At 48.7% G+C, this 19117-nt stretch overlaps 1 protein-coding gene across 1 annotated transcript in view; it reads right to left on the reverse strand.

Moving 5' to 3' along the window:
- SYN3 (synapsin III) overlaps positions 1-19117 on the reverse strand; it is a 1149796-nt gene that overhangs the window by 287936 nt on the left and 842743 nt on the right. The window lies entirely within an intron of this gene.

Below are 19117 nucleotides of genomic sequence, written 5' to 3' on the forward strand. Positions count from 1 at the left end.
GCATCCCAAACTCTGGTACTAGAGGACCTGCTCCTCGCATTAGGATGAAGTCATAGCTGAGACAATCAGTGAAAACCATGTCCGGTGACATATTCAAAACCCCCCCCCCAATGAGGCACCTAAATAACCAAATAACCCATCACAAGAGGAAGGCAAAGGTAGTCCCCAGGAAAGATAAGTGTCATAGAGCACAGCTGTCAAGATTCTAATTCACTTTACAACACTCGCTGTGCCTAGCCGGCAATGATTCGCTTGTGAGGCTTGCGTTCCTTCCACAATGATCATCTAATGATAGTCATTCCACTAAGGAAAGGTTATTTGTGGTCCTTGCTCAGTTTCTACTACAGAGAGTTCCTGTGGAGTCATATATGGCATTGCCACTCTATGCAGAGACTTTGTCTGGTACCTGTTCAAGCTCTTTGCTGGATGTGCAGAGGCGGAACGCAGGACCCTTCTATCCAGAATCTTTTTTGTGGTAGCTACTCACTACTTGCTGGTTGTGTGTTTGTCTGTGCAGTGGTATAGAATAGGGACTGTGGACATCTTCCTCATGATACTATCATGTCCCTCGGTAAACACCTTATGTTGGGGTATGTGGACTGTTAAAAGCTCTCCGGGTGCCCGTCGGGCATTGCAGCGCAGGCCCTACCAGGCCCGACCAGGACCTAGCCCAGTGATGAAGCATGACACCCATTTGGGTGTGTGAGGGCTCTTGCTTCTATTGAAGAACTTCCCACTCTAGAAAAAACATAGCTATATACACTTTCCCCAACTTCTTTAAAAGGAACTGCATACCCCTGTTGGATTGTGGGATGTGGCCACTGCCATAGTCATACTGTACTAAATGGGTTATACACATCTCGGGGATGGGGATAGGTAAAATACTGTGTAGGGTATATACCTTATTGAATAGATATTGATGGTACCCCCTTAACACTATTGTGTGTGTTGTATTTGCTGTATGCAAGGGGCTGTGGACACTGCCATGACCACACTATACGACACGTGTGCCTTATTGAGGGCAGCTGCCGACCTGCATAAAGAAAAGTATGGGAACTGTGATCCTGAGTGCAATGGTGTCTGCCCAGTGAGTGAGGAGACGGGGTCAGAAATGTGACTAAAAGAGCAAAATATTCTATAAATATTTTGTTAGCCTTTGATCTACAGGTAACAGCACATAACATATAATCAACTCAAATGAACAAAGAATTTAACTTAAATTAATATCTGAGGAATTAATTCTTCTGGTAGGACCGTTTGGTTGGTTAATTAGTTAACTTCAGATATCTGTGGATGTAACCACACGGTCACTGATTTGAATCCTGCTCGGTGGGTCCGTATCATAACCCAGAATTTTAACCATGGCATCCTGGTATGGTTGGGAGGCAGGGGGCCTGTCAATGAGAGTGAGGAGATGGGAGATCTTTCAGAGGCAGTGGTCCTCCATCGGCACAAACAGCAGATGGAGTTGATTTGGGAAGCTGAAATTTGTATTGGTCTCCACCATTAGAAAATAAAATGCTCTGCTGGGGCCTGCCCTGCACGAGAAAGGAGGTGAAAGCCAGAAATTGACTGATGTACAGAATAATGTGACAGAAATTCTACGATTTACATTGGCAATTTTCTTTACAAAACTGGACCAGAAGGAGGCTGGGGAGAAGGAGTGTGAACAGTTGGGAACACAATGGAGGAAAAGGCATATCACAGGGCCTGAATGGTGGACTGGATGGGGTGAGTGAACAGGACAGGGTTCCCCTGCAAAGGGAGTGAAGAAAGTGATTAGCCTCAAAAAAACAATTTGTCAAGAAAAATGTGGCTGAAATCACAGAGAAATATTGATCACAAGATCCATCAAATTGGTGTGGCAGTCATATATCTTTACTATTTACATTTTGCAGGAAACATACCATAGGTATCAGACAGAACCATCTAATTCACATGCTGGTTTCTGTAACCTGGTTTCAACTGAACCCCGACACAGCATTCTTATGTTGCCTGAAACAGAACCTTTACTGTGAGTACATATGTTATGTTATGTTATGTTATGTTATTTTATTTTATAAAGCGCACAGATGCCGCAGCCAAGAGGCGTCCCGGCGCTTAGGAGATGGTAAAAAACACAACACGAAAATTAATGAAACTAGAACAAAGGACTAAACAGTGGAAAATAAGAAGGTCTTCAAGGCCTTTCTGAAGGGAAGCAGATCAGGGATAGAACGAAGAGGGGCAGGCAGGGAGTTCCAAAGAGCTGCCGCCATCACAGAGAAATAGCGTCCGCCGATCCTTGCTTTTTTGAAACGTGGCACTACAGCAAGGTTTGTCCCTGAAGATCGAAGGGCTCTGGAAGGCACATAGTGACAAATTGTTTGTGACAGAATAGGGGGAGAAGCTAGTTTCAAGATTTTAAAAGTGATACAAAGAGTTTTAAATTTGATTCTTTGCCCGACGGGCAGCCAGTGAAAATCTTGGATAGTACGGCGTACCGAAACAAACTTTGGAAGTCCAACCAACATCCTGGCGGCCGCGTTTTGCACCCGCTGCAGGTGAACTAATTCTGCTTGATTAGCGCCCAGGAGCAGGGAGCTGGCGTAATCAAGTCTAGCCAGGACCGTAGCCTGGACAATGATCTGTCTCGTGTCAGCATCGAAAAACTTAAAAATGGGTCGCAGACACCGCAGGGCCCCGAAACAAGTACCGGCAACCCGTTTAGTGTGGATGGTGAATGAAAGTTTCTCATCCAACCACACCCCAAGGTTCCTGACTTCAGCCACTGGAGTGGGAACAGGGCCCAGTTCAGATGGCCACCACTGATCGCCCCAGAGCTCGCTCTCCCTACCAAAAATAATAACCTCGGTTTTTGAGGCATTCAATTGGAGGCGATTATTCGCCATCCAGCCCGCCACAGCTTTTAACGCGGACTGAAAAGTGGCAGCATCCATGTTGGACTCCCCATTAAGTGCCACCGCCAGCTGCGCGTCATCGGCGTATGACACCATGGAGAGACCAAAACTATGTGCAACCTCTGCCAACGGTTGAACATATAAATTAAATAAGGTAGGGCTTAGGGCCGATCCCTGCGGGACACCCTGCGAGATCGGGCGGGGAGCAGAAACAAAAGGGGGAGTGGACACTTTGAAAGTTCGATCAGTGAGGAAAGATCGAAACCACTCGAGCGCTCTCTCTCCAACACCGGCCTCCTCAAGGCGGCGTAGGAGGATCTGATGGGACACCGTGTCAAATGCGGCACTAAGATCCAAAAGGATCAGTGCCGCCGTTTGACCTTGGTCCAACATTTTCCTGATGTTTTCCACCACCGCTAGAAGAGCCGTTTCGGTACTGTGACCCGCACGAAACCCATTCTGCGAGTTATCCAGTACCTTCGCTTCCTGCAGATGAAGTGACAGGATGCGATTGGCATGAGATTCTGCTAATTTCGCTAGCCAAGGAAGCAGGGAAATAGGCCGGTAATGTTCCGATTTAGTGGGATCAAGAGCCGTTTTTTTAAGGATGGGAATGATGGTAGCCTGCTTCCAAGCACTAGGCACACAGCCGGTGTTAAAGGACAGTTCAATAAGACTGTGCATGGCCGGTAAGCAGCACTCAGCAAGTTCCTGGAGCTGGATGGGTCTCATGGGGTCATCAGGTGAACCGGATTTAACCTTCGTTGTCAAGGTTTTAAACTCCTCTAGAGTAGGACTGGGAATAGTCAGCAGTGGTATAGAGGCCCTAGGTACGATGTTATTCTCCTCGATGGCAAGCTGGGAGAATGACCTATAAATGGCCTCAACTTTTTCAATAAAAAATGACGCCAAGTCCTCACAATGCTCTGGGGAGGCTGCCAGCGTGGTAGATTGATTTTGTTTACTTGTAAGGTCCTTACAGACCCTAAAGATAACTTTTGTGGGGTTCGAGCTGTTTTTTATCTCCCGAGAGTAAAAGACCGCCCTAGCGGAACAGATGGCCCGGTGGTACACTCTAGTACAGGCCCTATAGGCCGACTTGAGGTCCACGTCATACGTTTTGCGCCATGCGCGTTCAGCTTTTTTACAGGTAGACTTGAGCAGTCTAAGAGATTCATCGTACCATGGGCTGGAGGGGCTCGATCTAGTCTTGCTCCACCTAGCTGGTATTAACACATCTAGGGAGCGATTGAGCCACTCACAGAAGTTATCGTAACCAAGAGAGACCTCAGAGGGAGGTTGAGGATGATGTTCCATCAACAACTGATGGAAATGTTCGAGATTAAGTTTTCTCCAAGGGCGTTTAAAAAGACCCGGAGTATTATTACTACGGGGAGGAGTGGGGATGGTGACATGAGCTTCGATCAAATGATGGTCAGTCCAGGCCATAGGCCTAGGCGGAAGCACACGAATGTAGGTAGCAAGATTCGTCAGAACAGGATCTAACAAATGTCCGCCGATATGGGTCGGTAATTGCACCAGCTGATTTATTTGGAATGCTTCGAGGTCAGCCAGCAAACTAAACACCGAATTGGAGAGAGGAGCATCCATATGTAGATTTAGATCGCCAATAATCGTGAAGTTGGCAGTTTTCAAGATCAAAGAGGAAACAACCTCTAATAGACTATGGCGGAAAGAGCCCTCAGGGCCGGGTGGCCTATAGATTAATAATCCCGATAAAGTAAAATGGGGATTAACTGAGATATTAAAATGCGCGCTCTCACACCCAGCTATGGTGATGGGCTTCCAAACACAAGGATAGCATGATTTTACCGCAAGTGCGATACCTCCACCTCTAGCAGTACGGTGTAGGGAGTGCATGATATATCCCGGGGGGAGGGCAAGATTTATAACAGCCATAGATTGGTCATGTAGCCAAGTTTCGGAAAAGAAAAATATGTCCGGCTTGTCGTCTGTAACCAAAGTAAGTACATCTTGGTGATGACAAGTCAAAGATCTGACATTCAGATGAAATATTTTAAGACTTGTTTGTCTGGCGGCATCTGCCGCCAGATTAGACTTAGGAACACTGGGAGAGCTAGATAGAAGACTAAGAATGGGCTAAGAATGGGCATATACAACTTATTTACAGTATAAAGGTTTTCAGTAATGAATACACCAAAAATGTGCTCAAAGCTACAAGTGAATATGTCTGTTTGATAATGGAGTAATCTGTTTTATGACAATATAAGGCCTAGGATACACACGTGGCAGATTCTTTTCTCATATGTGTTAAAATGGTTGCAAAGCCACGCCCACTGGCATCTACAGAAAGCAATGTTTTTCGGTCACACCTGGGACAGTGCATTCGCTATTTCTTGTAAGATCCTTTGGGCCAGATGTAGGTCACCAAATACCGGTCGGTAACGGCCGATTTCGGCCGTTACCGACCGGTATTTGGGTTTTGACATGTAGGTGGCCTTAATTTTACCGATTCTGTAAATTTACCGATTCGGTAAAATACCGAATCGGTAAATTTACCGAATCGTAATCGGTAAATTTACCGAATCGGTAAATCCAGATGTAGGTGGCACTTCAAACAGTGCCACAGGCCATTACCGATTCGTTATTTACCATGTAATACTATTGCATGGTAAATAACGAATTCCTGAGTACATGCTCATCTGTGCATGTACACCTGTTAGGGAATGTATGTGTGTCTCATGGCACACAAGCCAAAATCAGGGGTGCAACAGGGTGTCAAAGTGACACCCTGTTCCCCTTGACAATTCGGTATTTTTACCGAATCGGTATTTACCGATTCGGTAATTGACATTAAATTACCGAATCCTACCGATTCGGTAAAAAATACTGAATTTTTAGCTACATCTCATTTACCGAATCTAGAATACCGAATCGGTAAAATTCTGTATTTTAGAGTTGGTAAATGTGGATTACCTACATCGGGCCCCTAGTTTCTTAAAACAAATGAAAAGGGCCAGTCTGTTATTTACCATTGGTTGGCTTCATCGTCACTCATTTCCCTGCTTCTTCCTGGTTAGCGGATACTGGTTTCACTTTCTCTTCATGCAGTTGGCCCTCAGATGGAGTGGACGGGCCACTGCTGCTTCTCCTACATTGCTCCAAAAGCCTGTAACAAGCTCTCACTGAACATGAGAGTGCCTGTTCCATTCTAGAACTGCGTAAAGAGCTGAAGACGTGGCTTCTCGAATAGGTCCCACCAGCCCAGCCCTCAGCCCGACCAGCTTGCCCCTGCGCATGTGCCAGGATCCCCTCCCAGGTGATGGAGCACTCTACAAACAGAACTAAAACAAGTGATCTAGAAAAAAAGCATCATTCAAATAGAAATGTCTACTCCATCGTCCCATAACAGGTTATCAGGAAAATGGCATAAAGTATGTATTCCCTCAGTCCCAAAACAATGTGTTCTTGGCTTTCCGCATTGGATGCCAAAAGAGAATCTCATGCATACCATAGCACTGATGTCATGCAATATTACGGGCCATGATTTGGAACACAGAACCAGAGGCTGACCACCTACACATTCAGAGAGAGGTACAGGTTCATGTGAAATAATAATTTGCAGCTGAATTTGTTGATCAACTGGTCTAATTCAGCGCTGGGAGCCCCCGGGGAGCCATGCGCTCTACAAATTGACTAGATTAGATTAGCTAATTTAGAATCACAAAAATAACAATTTAATGCAAGTACCAATAAATTGTGATACACAGACACATAGTTCATGGCTTGAGGGCCCAGGCGATTCAATTTCAGAACAACGTTCCTATTGCTATGTGCGGTGTAGTGACACAACACTACGACAACCCACAACTCACTACTGTGGTCTTTCTCTCTGATGACATCAACAGCCAAGCGATTCTCACTTTGTGTCAATAAAAACACCCGAAACTTGGGAATAGACATGCTCAGGTGCCCTGTTTTGGGATTGCACACGCCACAACACACACTCTCTTCTTGTGCCGTGTGACCTTGGACATTGCAGCCGCGACGCCAAAGCCTCCCGCAGACTTACCTTGGTTTGCCTCACAATCTAGATAAGGCTGATCATTATGCACAGCCCAGGGAGTATTTATTTCTATGCTCACGAATGATGCATAGAGCTCTCCTGTTCAGGCATAACATGGCACGCTGTGTACATATTAACATATACAAAACAACATATCACGGCATGCTTTGTGGCTTGCACGGTCCTGTCTTACAAATGGCGTCATCCGATCCCTATCTCATGTCAGAGGCATCTTTCACTTCAAAAGCGACAAAGCTGTGGAAACAGCCTGCCCTCTCAGGAGATCTGCATTTCAGATCAGCAGAAATCAAGGGAAGCCGCGCTGACGTCACTTCTCCTGGTACATCCTGTACCTGCTGTTTTTTTGGGCCAGACACTGGTTCCTTCTACCCACGTGACTTGTTGGCGTCATAATAAAGCAAGCGAGGGTGACAGCTCCATTAACACTGTTTGCCTTGTAAGCCAGACGCTGGCACTAAATGGACAATAATTGAATTGCTTAAATGCGCATACTTTCGATCAGCCAAAGGTACCATGTGTCCTTCGCTCACTAACAATGCCCACCCCCAGGGGATGTCTGGCGCTTGTTGCGCCACCTGTTGGCAGGGAGACACACACGCCTTTCTCGTCTGCACCTCCTACCCACAGCAGTGGGAAACATTAAGTTTCATTGGAACAGGAAACCTGTTGACATCATCGTTCGTAAATCCCATGTTTGGTCACCTTCGGAGCAGAGGACAGGAGTTCAGTCTCTGGGCGTTAAAACTGGTACTAGCTCCAGGACATCAGCCTGATGCCAGGTGGAGGTGCCAGATGATGTCACAGGGTTGGCACAGCAGGTGGAAAGCCTTGGCCGCCTTGTTTAATGGTTCATCCTCCAAGCAAACAAGAGAGAGGTGTTCCACTGTAGGCTTGTGGCACATGCCCGTGGGAAACGCAATGAAGTGCCCACACCGTGACAAACTGTGCCATGACCACGTGCCTCAATGCTGCCCATGAATCTTCAGCTTTAGTACAACATCAGAAACGCCCATGAGGCACCCACGAGCCATTACTTACGAACATACGTCACAGACCTAAAGAACACTACATCATGATGCAGTAACCGTCCAGGCTTGCACACCCAAGTCACAGACCTAAAGAACCCTACCTCATCGCCATGTTACAGGGACAGTCCACTTCCACTGTTTGCATACTGTTAGACCTGGCACCATGGTTGGCATGGTTCTCCCCTACATTTTTAGGTCTCGCCTAGACTTTGCTGTCTAGGGAGACAACTTATGTCGCCACTTTCCAGGGATTCCGGGGAATGTAGACTGCAGACTGTGACGAGCTTGTCCTCCTGGCGATTGTATCTCGTGAGCGCGCACGTCGCGTCGCCGTCCCTGCTATTCCCATGCACAGAAAGGCTCCCGCACGCATGCGCACATACACACACTGCATACACACACACACACACGCACCCCCCCTTTAACAGACACACGCGCAGACAGACACATGCACGCACAGACACACTACAACAGACACACGCGCACACCCCACCCCCACTCACCCCTCCTCCTCCGCAACACACTCACCTGTTCTGGCGGTGCTCGGCGTGCCTCTCGGGCGGCGGTTGCGCTTTGCGGGGCTCTCTCACCACATGAGAGCCCTGCCTTCTTCATGCGCCCGGCCGCTCTTCACCCGGTCCCCCATCTCGGGACCGGGACTCGATCAGGAGCCCTCGGGGCTCCTCGGACAGTGGCTTCTCTCTCGCGCCGCGATGGGGGCGGGACTTCCGGTTGGGGCCGCGCTGCGATTGGCCGGCTGCCCAACCGCTTCCGGGTCGTCGCAGGCAGCGCGGCGGCCCGGCGGGAAGCGGGAACTTGTTTTTTAGTGCTGCAGTAATACCAGGATCAGGGCGCAGACGGCATTCCGTGTTGTGTGGTAATAAGGCCGCTCGCACAAATTCAGCGGACCAGCCGTATATCTACGGCGGCCCCATGTCTACTTCGGTGCCATGCTGCCCTATTAAAGTCACCCCCGCCACACACACATGGCTTACCACCCTGTCTTTCCAGCCTCCGCTCGCTTCCCCTGCCCCTCTGCCTATCCATGCCTCTCGCGCTCCTGCTCATTAGTTTCTTCTCCCTCCCTACCCGCTGTCTCACTCTCTTCTCCCTTTCTATCGCTGTTCCCCTCTGCCCCTTACGCTGTTTCCCTCGCATCTATCGCTCTCCACCTACCGCTCGAGTCCCCTCTTGCTTTCTACCGCACACTCTTCCTCTTTCACCGTGCCTCTCACCCTCTTTCTATCCATCCAGTCCCCTCGCCTCTGCATTGCTCCTTTCTACCATCATGTTCCCTCTAGCCCTTCTTTTCTAGCTCTCTCCCCTTCATCCCTTCCTCTGTGTTTCTCTTTCCTCCCCATATTCCATCCTCCTGTTCACCGTGCCTTCTCGTTCCTGCTTTAATTTGCAGCAATATTTTCCTCTGCCCCCCCACCCCTTCATTCGTCATTTTATCTTCCCTTTCGGTTAGTCGCTATACATTTATAGCTTTCTTCTTTACGTGTTCAGTACACACGTGCTCACATTTCTTTTGATTAATCTCAAGCTTTCCCTCTATGATTACAGCATTGTTCCAAGTCTGTAAGACACAAAGTTTCCTATTCATGGATTTTATTTGACAACCTATCTCTTTTTAAACAAGCATTTACAATGCCATAGGTCTCGCATTTGCGAATGTTTATGCTATTGGCATTGGAAATGACAATGCCTTTTATTTATTTGTTTAAAAAACCAACACATTAATAAAAGGCATTGTAATCAACAATGCCAATAGCTCAAACTGTAGTAAATGCGAGACCTATTGCATTGCAAATGCTTGTTGTCTTTGCCTCCTGCGTTTTTGCTGTTTGTTGGACTTTGTTTTGCTGGTCTAGATGCTTTGGGCACTTTATCACTGTTGTTCAGTGCCAAAGTGCATGTCCTCCCTTTGTACATTGTTGTGATGGATTAGTGATTCCATGATTGGCATATTTGATTTACTAGTCAGACCCAAGTACAGTGTTCTATGTGTGCCCAGGGCTTGTAAATCACATGCCGCTAGTGGGTTGCAGCACTGATTGTGCCACCCACAGATGCAGTATGTAAAATGTAACTCTGGCCTGCCATCGCAGAGCCTGTGTGCAGTCTGGGACTGCCATGTCGACTTGGCAAGTGCACACACTTTTCTCGCCCTTAACCTTCCCTTTTCTACATGTTAGCCACCCCAAGGTACCTCTGTGGGCAGGGTGCAGTGTATGTGAAAGGTAGGACATGCCCTAGTGTGTGTGGCATGTCCAGATAGTGAGTTAATACCAATTTCCTTTTTCACTATAACAAGGCCACCTGTTCCCATAGTACAGAATGGGTAGTTTGTTTATAACCTCATATAAACACAACTGGCCCTGGGAACAAGGTAGGAAAATAAAGTCTGTTATGCCTGAACTCAGAATGTTAAAAGGCATCTTTTAGTGAGGGTGATTTTTACTTGAAAACACTACTTTTAGAAAGTAAGTACTTTCTTGCCTAATCATCCAGGGTGCCTCTGCTATGTTTGTGTATTGCATGTCTGGCTTGGATGACAGGGGCTGGAGAGGGGCATTGGCTCCAAAAGTCTGATAAGTCAAGACGGGGCTGAATAGAACTGGGCTGCATTTTAGAGTAGGGGTAGGAGATTTCCTTTTCATCTGAATGGGCTGGGTCTGCCTTCAACAATGCTGTCTCCACCTCCTGCAACGAAGCTGCACCAGTGAGGACATCACTGGTATTGGCTGGGTACAGACACTCTCTGCTTTCAGAGAACAAAAGATCTTTGTGTATAAGGGGCCCAGACCCTAGAATTTTAGATCACTTCTGGGAAATCAAGAGGAACCTTTGTCAAGGAGAAGAGCCTGAGAAGCTGAGGGGGAATACTGCCCCTGTGCTGTTTGTTGTCTTGGGGTTGGCCTGCAGTGGCTACTTGCTGCCAAGGAAAGGAGAAAAGGACTTTGCTGCTTGCTTTGTCTCCCTGCTTGAAGAAAAGATCTCCAAGGGCTTGAACTGAGCTTGCCCCCTGTTCTAGAGGTCTCAGGAACAGCAAAGACCTTACAGTGTCTGTGGAGACCGTCTCTGATCATGTCTGCATAAGAAAAAGGGTAACCGACTGTCATCTATTCAATTGCAGGATTCCGTGTCCTGAAAGCACCGCCGAGAGCAACACCTTGCTCCCCAACGCAACCCTGCTCTCACCGAATCCGTCAACAAGCCGCTGCTTGCACTGCATCCTGTGGGCACTTGACTCCAAAATGCTTCGCTACACGCTGCAAGGACGTCACCGAGTCCGTTGCGGCCCCTACCCGAACATCGACCGGCTCCGTAGCTGCACCGTGACCTGCCAGCACTCCAGAGATCACCATCTCACCCTTCATCACAAGCCCTGGTCTTACCAACTCTGTCGACGAGCCTCTGCCTGCACCGAATCATGACGACATCGTTCGCCGCAAGACTTCGTTTCACAATGCGACCGCGACGTTTGCCCTGACCGACTTGCACCAAAGTGCTGGTCGCAACAAGAAAGTTACTGTGTCCGAGTCTGTCGAAGCTTTAGCTGGCCCATATCGACGCGGTCGGCTGGAATTGTTAGACTCTGTCGTTAGATTCTGTCGTTTTCAATATCGCGGTAGCCCCAGGAGGAGCTACTAAGGAGCTACTAAGTCAGGGGAGCTATGTTTTATTGATTTACTTGCAATTTAAAGGTTATTTTGCACCATTACTATTTAGTACTGTATGTTGGATTTTTATCGTATTTGATTTACTATTTTTCTAAACTGGTGTGGTGTCCATTTGTAGTGTTTTCACTCGATTACTATATGTGTTCACAAATGCTTTAGACACTGCCTCTGAGATAAGCCTGTGTGGTCGTGCCAAGCTACCAAGGGGGTGAGCAGGGGTTATCCTATGACTAGTAGCAAGGGTCCCTATTTTTAGAAAAAGGCACCTACCTCTACCAACTAGAGACCCCCATTTCTTACACACACCTAAGTCACAGACCTAAAGTAGACTATGTCATGATGCAATGACGGTCCAGGCTTGCACACCTAGGTAACAGACCTAAAGACCCCTTTGTCATGTTGCAGTAACAGCCAAGGCTTGCACACCGAAGTCAGAGACCTAAAGAATCCTATGTCATGGTGCAGGAACAGTCCAGGCTTGCACACCGAAGTCACAGACCAATAGAACACTACTTCCTGGTGCAGGAACAGTCCAGGCTTGCCAACCTAAGTCACAGACACAAGGACACCCTATGCCATGATGCAGGAACAGTCCACTTCCACAGTTTGCAGACCTAAGTCACACACCTGAAGAACACTATGTCATGATGCAGAAACAGTCCAGGCTTGCACACCTAAGTTACAGACCTGAAGAACCCTACGTCATGATGCAGGAACAGTCCAGGCTTGCACACCAAAGTCTCAGACCTAAAGAACCCTACGTCATGATACAGTGACAGTCCACTTCCAATGTTTGCACACCTAAGTCGCGGACCTAAAGAACACTACGTCATGATACAGTGACAGTCCACTTCCACTGTTTGCACACCTAAGTCACAGACCTAAAGAACCCTACATCATGATGCAGTAACAGTCCAGACTTGCACACCTAATAGAGACCTAAAGAACCTTACGTCATGATGCAGTGACAGTCCATTTCCACTGTTTGCACACCTAATTCACAGACTTAAAGAACCCTACGTCATAGTGCAGGAACAGTCCAGGCTTGCACACCGAAGTCACAGACCTGAAGAACCCTATGTCATGATGCAGGAACTGTCCAAGCTTGCAGAGGTAAGTCACAGACCTAAAGAATACTACGTCATAATGCAGTATTAGTCCAGGCTTGCACACCGAAGTCACAGACCTAAAGAACCTTACGTCATGGTGCAGGAACAGTCCCGGCTTGCACACAGAAGTCACAGACCAAAAGAACCCTACGTCATGATGCAGGAACTGTCCAAGTTTGCATAGCTAAGTCACAGGCCTAAAGAACACTATGTCATGATGCAGTATTAGTCCAGGCTTGCCCACCGAAGTCACAGAACTAAAGAACCCTATGTCATGAAATGAAAATTATTCTTATATAGCGCATGGCTACCCGGAAGCATCCCAGCGCTTGGAGCCGCAGAGAGGCAGAGAAGCTAAGATAGTTCTTATGTAATCTTAATTATTTGGTTTCCGGGAAAAGCCATGTCTTTAGTTTCTTGCGGAAAGTGAGGAGGTTGAGTTCTTGGCAAAGGGAGAGGGGCAGAGAGTTCCACAGCTTTGATGCATTGTAAGAAAAGAGGTGACCTCTGGAGCGAGCCTTACTGATTCTGGGAACTTCTGCCAAATTGAGATCATTGGACCGCAGATTTCTGGACGTTTTGTAGGGTATGATAAGGTTGGCAAGAATTGGAGGACCTTTGCCCTGAAGATTTTTATGGGCGATACAGAGGGCCTTAAAATGTAGCCGTTCTTTTATCGGTAGCCAGTGGAGTGATCCTAACGCTGGTTTGGCTGAGGAGCGATAATTAGTGCCAGTCAACAGTCTCGCCGCTGAATTCTGGACTACCTGAAGCTTACAAATCACCAAGGTCGGGGCTCCCAGGTAGATCGCGTTTCCATAGTCAAGCCTGGATAAAATAAAGGCCTGAACTAGAATTCTTTTAGCCTTGTCAGGCAACTGGGGAAGAATTTTACGTATAGATTTTAGCAGGCCAAAACAAGTGGCCGCTGTTTTCCTGGCTTGTACTTTAAACGAGAGATCCTCGTCTAACCAGAATCCTAGACTCTAGATCTCACTTTTTGGGGTAGGACCAGGGCCCATACAGGGTGGCCATAATGTAGAGGCATTGAATGATGCCTGCCTGCCTAGTAGCATAAGTTCGGTCTTCTCACCGTTGAGTTTGCGATGGGACTGGCTCATCCACTTGGCCACTTCCTCCAGACAGACACTCAGACTCATGTCATGATGAGGTAACAGCCAAAGCTTGCACACCGAAGTCAGAGACCTAAAGAATCCTATGTCATGGTGCAGGAACAGTCCAGACTTGCACACCTAAGTGACAGACCTAAAGAACCCTAAATCATGCTGCACGAACAGTCCAGGCTTCCACACCGAAGTCACAGACCGAAAGAACACTACTTCCTGGTGCAGGAACAGTCCAGGCTTGCCAACCTAAGTCACAGACCTAAGAACACCCTATGCCATGATTCAGGAACAGTCCACTTCCATTGTTTGCAGACCTAAGTCACACACCTGAAGAACACTATGTCATGATGCAGTATTAGTCCAGGCTTGCCCACCGAAGTCACAGACCTAAAGAACCCTACGTCATGGTGCAGGAACAGTCCAGTCTTCCACATCGAAGTCACAGACCAAAAGAACATGACGTCATGGTGCAGGAACAGTGCAGGCTTGCACACCTACATCACAGACCTAAAGAACCCTACATCATGATGCAGTAACAGTCGCAGCTTGTACACATAAGTCACAAACCTAAAGAATACTATGTCATGATGCAGCAACAGTCCTGGCTTGCACACCTAAGTCACAGACCTGAAGAACCCTACGTCATGATGCAGTAACAGTCCAGGCTAGCACAGCTAAGTCACAGACCTAAAGAACACTACATCATGATGCAGGGACAGTCCACTTCCACTGTTTGCACACATAAGTCACGGACCTAAAGAACCCTACGTCATGATGCAAGAACCGTCCAAGCTTGCACAGCTACGTCACACACCTAAAGTACACTACGTCATGATGCAGGGACAGTATACTTCCACTGTTTGCACACCTAAGTCACAGAGCTAAGTCAAGTCAAGTCAAGTCAGACAATTTGTATAGCGCACTACATACCCAGAGGGTCTCAAGGCGCTTGAGGGGGGGTGTGGAATTACTTGTCGAATATCCACGTTTTAAGTTGCTTTCTGAATGCTAGGTGGTTCTGGGTAAGGCGAAGGTAAGTGGGAAGTGAGTTCCAGGTTTTAGCTGCCAGGTAGGAGAAGGATCTACCTCCCATGGTGGTTTTGTTGATGCGAGGTACAGTGACAAGGGCTTGGTTGGATGATCGTAGCTGGCGGGAGGGGGTGTAGAAGGACAGTCGTGTGTTGAGGCATTCTGGTCCGATTTCGTAGAGTGCTTTGTGTGCGTGGGTTAGGAGCCGGAAAGTGATCCTCTTATTGACGGGAAGCCAGTGGAGGTTTTTCAGGTGACCAGAGATATGTTCTTTACGCGGGATGTCTAATATGAGCCTGGCTGAGGCGTTTTGGATTCGTTGGAGCTTTTTCTGGAGTTTAGCGGTGGTCCCGGCGTAGAGGGTGTTTCCATAGTCTAGTCGGCTCGTGACCAGAGCGTGGGTGACCGTTTTCCTAGTTTCGGTGGGGATCCAACGAAATGTTTTTTTGAGCATGCGAAGAATGTTGAAGCAGGATGAGGAGACGGCGTTGACTTGTCTGTTCATTGAAAGTGAGGAATCCAGGATGACGCCCAGGTTCCGTGCGTGGTCTGTCGGGATGGGTGCTTTTCCAAGGGCTTCTTGCCACCAAGAGTTCTCCCATGCGGAGGGGGAGGTACCTAAGATGAGGACTTCTGTTTTATCTGAGTTCAGTTTCAGACGGCTGTGTTTCATCCATTCGGCTACTTCTTTCATTCCTTCGTGTAGGTTAGTTTTGGCGGTGCTAGGGTCATTGGTGAGTGATAGGATCAGTTGAGTGTCATCCGCGTAGGAGATGATGTTGAGGTTGTGTTGGCGTGCGATGACCGCGAGGGGGCTCATGTACACGTTGAAGAGGGTGGGGCTGAGTGAAGATCCTTGTGGTACGCCGCAGATGACTTCAGTGGCCTCTGACTTGAATGGTGGAAGGCGGACTCTCTGGGTTCTTCCGGTGAGGAACGAGGTGATCCATTCTAGTGCTTTTCCTTGGATTCCGATGTTTCTGAGGCGCTGTAGAAGGGTGCTATGGCAGACTGTGTCGAAGGCTGCGGAGAGGTCGAGGAGGATGAGGGCGACTGTGTCTCCATTGTCCAGTAGAGTTCGAATGTCGTCTGTTGCTGCGATGAGGGCGGTCTCAGTGCTGTGTTTTGCTCGGAAGCCGGACTGTGAGGAGTCGAGGCATTTGTTGGCTTCGAGGAAGGCGGCGAGCTGGTTGTTGACAGCTTTTTCGATGACTTTGGCCGGGAATGGAAGGAGCGAGATGGGGCGGTAATTTTTGAGTTCAGTGGGGTCCGCTGTGGGTTTTTTCAGAAGGGCGGTGAGTTCAGCGTGTTTCCAGCTTTCCGGGAAGGTGGCGGAGTTGAAGGAGCAGTTGATGACGTCTCGGAGGTGCGGTGCTATGATGGAGTCTGCTTTGTTGAAGATGTGGTGAGGGCAAGGGTCTGTGGGGGATCCTGAGTGGATGGAGTTCATCAGGCGGATGGTGTCCTCAGTGGAGATTGGGTTCCAGTCATTAAGGATGTTCGAGGGGGGTGAAGGTCCAGCAGATGGTTGGGTGGGTTGGTCTCCGGGTTGGATGTCGAAGCTGTTGTGGATGTCTGCAATTTTGTTGTGGAAGAATGAAGCTAGGGAGTCGCAGAGGGCTTGAGAGGGGGTGATGTCGTTAGAGTTGGCCGAGGGATTGGTAAATTCCTTGACGATGTTGAAAAGTTCCTTGCTGTTGTGGGCGTTGTTATCTAGTCGGTCCTTGAAGGCGGTTTTCTTGGCCTTTCGGATCAGTTGGTGGTGTATGCGGGTGGCGTTTTTGAAGGCGTCCTTGGTGCTGGTGGTTGGGTCTTTTTTCCAGGCCTTCTCAAGGGAGCGGCAGAGTTTCTTGGATTTCTTAAGATCATCGTTGAACCATGAGGCCTTCTTGCTGCCAAGTTTGCTTTGTCGTTTTTTCAGTGGTGCTAGGATGTCGGCGCTGTTGGATAACCATAGGGTGAGGTTGGTGGCGGCTTGGTCGGGGTTTGAGGAGTGAGCTGGGGGGTTTAGAAGAAGCGATGAGGAGATCTGGTCGATGGTGATTTTGTTCCAGTTTCTTTGCAGAGTTGGTAGGGGGTGGTTGTTGGGTTTGGGCTTGTTGTAGGTAAAGTGAACGCAGCTGTGGTCAGTCCAGAGGAGAGCCGTAGTGTGGCTGAAGGAGACATGATTGCTGGAGGTGAAGATAGGGTCGAGGGTGTGACCTGCGATATGGGTGGGGGAAGTGACCAGTTGTTTAAGTCCGAGGTTGGCGAGGTTGTCCAAAAGGGTGGTGGAGTTGCAGTCGTTGTTCTTTTCAAGGTGAAAATTGAGGTCTCCCAGAAGGATGTAGTCCTCGGAGGGGAGCGCGTGTGGAGTGATGAAGTCCGTGATGTCTTCACTAAATTGTGCGCGGGGTCCTGGTGGCCTGTAAAGGAGGGTGCCTCTGAGTGTGGTCTTGGGGTCGATGTGGATCTGGAAGTGAAGGTGTTCAGAGTTGGCGAGATTGACGTCTGAGCTGGTTGAGATGTGGATGGATTTCTTATGGACGATAGCGATTCCTCCTCCTGTGTGGCCGGTACGGTCCTTGCGTATGATCTTATAATCTTCTGGGATGGCAATGGTGATGTCTGGGGCGGAGGAGGCGTTCATCCATGTTTCTGTTAGGAAGGCGACGTCCGGAGAGATGGTGTCTAGTAGATTCCATAGGTCAATGGCGTGCCTGTGGACCGATCGGGTGTTGAGCAAGATGCATTGTAGGTGGTTGGGGTCGGGAATCTGTGGTGTGGTCGTAGCGGAGTTGTTGTCGGTGCCGATGAATTTGCAGGAGTAGCATGAGAAAGGTCCATGGGTGTGTCCAGGAGCGGCTTGGACGCAGTTGGGGGAGCGGCCGGGGTTAAGGGCTAGGAGGGTGGTGGCATCGTAGGTAATGCGGGAGGGCTGGGCAATGCGGGGGCCAGGGGGTCTGGCGCAGGGCGCGGTCCAGGCGCGGACGGGCGTAGACGGGCTTACCTTTGGCGCACCTTCGGCGTGTCCGTAGCGCGTGGACGCTGCGCGTGGGTGCATCTGTCCATAAATGGATAGTGGGGGGGCGGAGCGTGGGAGGGTCAGCTTGGGAGGCGGGAGCGGGGAGGAGACACTGGGGCAGGTAAACAAACAACAACAGCAAAATGGCGGTGGGGTAGCGCGATTTCAGCAGTCCCCGCGCTAAAGTTGCCAGATATCAGGAGCACTGATCAGAACAACAATATAAATTATAGCGCAGGAAAAACGCTATTAGTTAAAAGTTAATTACAATTCTTAACAGGAAGAAAAACGAAAAACGATACCAAGCGCTATACAGGAGCGCTATGCAGGGGAGAAGGCAGGCGCTGTGCAGCAGTACACTATTAGTTAAAAGTTAATTACTATTCTTAACAGACAGAAAAACGAAAAACGATACCAAGCGCTATGCAGGAGCGCTATGCAGGGGAGAAGGCAGGCGCTGTGCAGCAGTATACTCTCTGTGGGGTAGGGCTCGAGGAGGAGCGAGTGGGAGCGACCTCTGAGAGCGAGAGTCAGACGGTCACAGGGCAGAGGGGGACGGGGTCTGCAGGTCGATACTAGTGTGTGGGAGGGACAGCTTGGGAGGCGGGAGCGGGGAGGAGACACTGGGGCAGGTAAACAAACAACAACAGCAAAATGGCGGTGGGGTAGCGCGATTTCAGCAGTCCCCGCGCTAAAGTTGCCAGATATCAGGAGCACTGATCAGAACAACAATATAAATTATAGCGCAGGAAAAACGCTATTAGTTAAAAGTTAATTACAATTCTTAACAGGAAGAAAAACGAAAAACGATACCAAGCGCTATACAGGAGCGCTATGCAGGGGAGAAGGCAGGCGCTGTGCAGCAGTACACTATTAGTTAAAAGTTAATTACTATTCTTAACAGACAGAAAAACGAAAAACGATACCAAGCGCTATGCAGGAGCGCTATGCAGGGGAGAAGGCAGGCGCTGTGCAGCAGTATACTCTCTGTGGGGTAGGGCTCGAGGAGGAGCGAGTGGGAGCGACCTCTGAGAGCGAGAGTCAGACGGTCAGCTAAAGAACCCTACGTCATGGGGCAGGAACAGCCCAGGCTTGCATACCCAAGTCACAGACCTAAAGAACATTACGTCATGATGCAGGAACAGTACACTTCCACTCAACACCC

The sequence above is a fragment of the Lissotriton helveticus genome, chromosome 1_1 (assembly GCF_964261635.1).
Source record: "Lissotriton helveticus chromosome 1_1, aLisHel1.1, whole genome shotgun sequence".
NCBI classification, from domain to species: domain Eukaryota; kingdom Metazoa; phylum Chordata; class Amphibia; order Caudata; family Salamandridae; genus Lissotriton; species Lissotriton helveticus.